Genomic DNA, 4,159 nt, shown 5'->3' with positions numbered 1-4,159 from the left:
GCAAAGCTAATGGTAATTTAATCCAACTCCTGTTAAGATATTTATTTATTCAATAATTTAATTCAACTCATGCTAACAGTAATTCACCGGTAACATTCATTCAATAATAAAAAGCTAATGTTATATAAGTACTTCCATTAACATAATAGCCTGATTGAAAATGTTACATCAATTAGAGGTAATTCAATTGATCCCAAAAAGAAAATTGTTTATGCACCATTGTACTTAAATATTAAAACTGATAAAACAATGAAATGCATTCAATAAATTGCATGCATTGAAGTTCCTAAGTGATACAATCTGCTTAACAAAATATCACTAAATTCATAATAACTATTCTTCTTGCTTCAATTGAGTTGTCTTACTATTGATTCTTAAGTTCCCAAATCTGCATCATTAACCTCATCTTCTCCAACAATGCTTCCATTTCTTTTTCCCTTGCTTCTAGTGGTAACCCTAACTGGCTCTAAGAGTGCACCAATTCCAAGCCTCCTCTTTTGTACTTTTGCCTATGGTTACAATCAATCAAACATCTCATCAAAATAAGTAGATGCAAATACCACAACATGTGTGGACTCTTGTCACCCAGATAAAACTTAGGACAATTGCCACGTAGCGATTTGATTCCTCACAGAGAGCCCAACCGCTTCACTAGAGTCTGGATAAGAAAGTTAGGTGTGCACATGGGAAGGTGTTAGGCACCCAAGCCCGCCCGGCTATGGCATCGACCTCTACTTTGTTGGTTTATTTAAATAAAGGTTGATGTTAATTTTTAAGCCTGATTACTATAAAAACATCTTTTTGAAAATATTTTAATTTTAAAAATCAAAAGATTGTTTTTCATGTTGATATGGTATAATCATGAACATAAAAATAAATTAAACACCCATAACAAATAATTAAACATATAAAGAAAGGAAGGAGGAGAAAAGAATTACATAAAAATGATAAAAATAATCCTACAAGTAATTAATTACATCTCCTTTCAAGAAATAATTAAATAACCTACAACTAATTAATTACATTTCCACATATAATAAGTAAATAAATAAATAATTTAATCAAACAATCCTAACCATTCATCTAATAGATACAACATACACCATTCATCTAATAAATATATATAGTAACGAAATAAATAATAAAGTCTTAGTTAATTAAATATAATTACAAAAATAAGACAAAATTAATAATAATTTAAATTATGATGCAAGTAAACAATTAATACAAGTTAAGTTAAAATTATCATAAATCAACTAAGAAAATAATTTAAAATCAAATAAAATTATATAAATTATTAAAAATAAAAAATAAATTTAGAAGGTCATAATTAAGACAAATAAGAAAAATATAATATAACAAAATAAATAAAATAAAAATTAAACAATAAAGACAATCAAAATCATTAATTGGTATGCTGCCTTTGATCAACTAGTGCGTAAAGACTTGCTACTGCTACGTAAGGCTCAACAACAGGTGCGTAAACCTCTCACATATCAGTGTGTAATACTGTGTATATGATAAAGAAATGAGCAACTAGTGCGTAAGGAATTGTTACTGATACGTAAGGCTTAACAAGAAGTGTGTAAGCCTATTACATATCAGTATATATCTGATATAAACAAACGAGTTTCAATGTTTTTAAAGATAAAAATCATTCAATTAAGCTATAAAACTCAGATTCTTCATTCATATTAGTATTCGATTGATTATACACACCTTAGATTCATTTTTTATAATTAAAATCATATTTAAATGATTATTTACAATAAAACAAATAGATTAAATGGAAAACAAAAACTGAATCAAAATATAACTTTATCAAGCAATTAAAGAGAGAAGAACAAGAATGGATTAAATAGATTGATGCTCTCAGCTTAAATAGTATTTTTTTTTTTACTTTTTATCAATTATCAAATTGAATTCTTTGTAGGTTGTTTGCCGATGTACCTTTTCTTCTTTTTCATATGTTCTCTCTTCCTCTTTTTTTGCTGCGGTTTTTATTTTCCCTATCTCTCTCTCTCTTCTTTTTTCTTGTCTTCTTCCCTTCCATTTTGTTTCCTCTTCTCCTTTTTATTGTCCACGCTAGGTTTTTTTCTCCCATTGGACTCTTCTTCTCTCCTCAATCTTGATCCCTTATTTTTTCCTAAAGCCTACTTTTTTTTATCCTCCAATATTTACTAATTATCTTAGGGTAATTACTATTTATTTTTTGATTTTATCTTTTTGGCTATCATTAATAATTGCTAGACTTTAACTATATTCTTAACCAAATCCAAAATTCAATTAAAATATAGCCAAAATATAGAAAAATTATAAATCGAGCAATCTGAAAATTTACCGGCAATAAATTAATTAGAGAATCGAAAGATTTTCATCATCAAGCATAAGGGTAAAAGTTGAGCGTTAACAACATGCTCAATCAAATACCACATATTAACAATAAAATGTAATAGTCTAAAATGGATATTAAGTACCAGATTCAGATCAATTTCATTAAAATAAGTAGAGTTTATAATGCAAATATCTATAACTGGTTACCAATGATGTAGTGGTTACCATGATTCTTAAAACTCTCAATTTTCTCAAACATGAAACTTAACTCAAGAGGATTTCTCTCTCTTATCTTCCCATTAGTAGTCAAGTGCCTTTCACTTGAAGTTCTAGGCTATTTTATTAGAAAACAAAAGGTAGATACATAAATTTGGCCCTAAACTTTCTTACTTTAATCTTGCTGCATCCTCAACTTTTGGTTGACATATCAAACACTTCAACTTATAAAACTACATCTATTAAACACTTTGGTTTTCAAAATTATTTCATTGAACAATTCAACTTGAAAAATTAGATCAATTAAGCACTTATTAGAAAGTTAAAATTTATGAAAATTACTATTCCAAAAGTCATGCTAACTATATATCAAGTTGATATTTTATATATAAAAGCCAAAAACTCTAAAAATTATTATATCGGTGTCGAAAGGAGCATAATATTATCAAAATTTACAAGTTCAATTGCATAATATGTCATCCGCAAAGTTTAGGGTGCCATAAGATTAAAGTTACAAACTTTAGGGATGAATTCATGTATTCAACCGAAAACAAAACATTCATACAACTATAAGATGCCTTATCATTATAATCAAACAAAATTGCTTTATAAGCAACTCAAATTGATAGTCATATTGCCTCCTACATTAATGTATGCACCAAATCTAGTGACGTTTTGGCACTTGATATTTTTCTCATCTCATTGAATATATATAGCTCTTTTTTGGTGCTTCAGGCTTGTTGCCTCCTCTCACTTGGGCATAAGGCTGCTGGATAGGTCTTGACTGACTACTTTAACTCTTTTGGGCTTGAGGATGCTGGATAGGTCTTAACGGGCTACTTTGTCTCTCTTGGACTTGAGGTTGTTCGCAAGGCCTTGACTAGCTGCTGGCTCTTTTTCCTTCCCTCACCTAACAATCATAGGTTGATTTTGATGGTTTGATATTTAGGGCAAAACATGAGAATTTTGAAATGACATGTAATACTTTACAACCTGATTCTTTGATGGCATATGGTCTTATGTTGTTGCAATGACATTGGGTTAGTGAGGCATGTTCTCAGTTGACACATTTGTTTATACATTCACAATTGGAGTAGGGATGAACACCATTCCCTCAACTCTAATTTCTTGTGCCAAATTCCTCTTTCTATGTACTTGCAGGTTTTCTTGCTATGCCCCTTTTGAAAGAAAGCCTGACAGGTCATGATCCTGCTTTTCCTAGACAACTTGGTACTCCCACTTTTTGGTTCACCCTCTTCTTTTAGTCTATTTCTCTTTGGTTTGCCTGGCTTTTTATCATTTTTTGGTGGTAGTGGACCTTCCTTCCATGATTTATTATAGAATTTGTTGTTGTTCATTGGGTTAAGCATATGTGTATATGCCTCTAAATACTTTGGTTTCTTAAACCAATTAGAAATATAGTCATAATGGATTATATCCAAGGTCATTGATTGCACAAATAACATGACAATATTGTGTACCAGACACCTCCTATATTCTACAAGAGCACGTTTGATTAGGACATGGATTATATCCCCCTAATGCAACACTTCACCCCCATCAGCCTCATTCCAAATCATGTGACAAAACCTACTTGCTTCTGGCCTCA

This window comes from Jatropha curcas, chromosome 4 (genome assembly GCF_041381405.1).
Source record: "Jatropha curcas cultivar XTBG-Jc1 chromosome 4, XTBG_Jcur_1.0, whole genome shotgun sequence".
NCBI lineage: Eukaryota > Viridiplantae > Streptophyta > Magnoliopsida > Malpighiales > Euphorbiaceae > Jatropha > Jatropha curcas.
The sequence above is the reverse complement of the archived record's forward strand: the minus strand, read 5'-3'. Positions refer to the sequence as shown.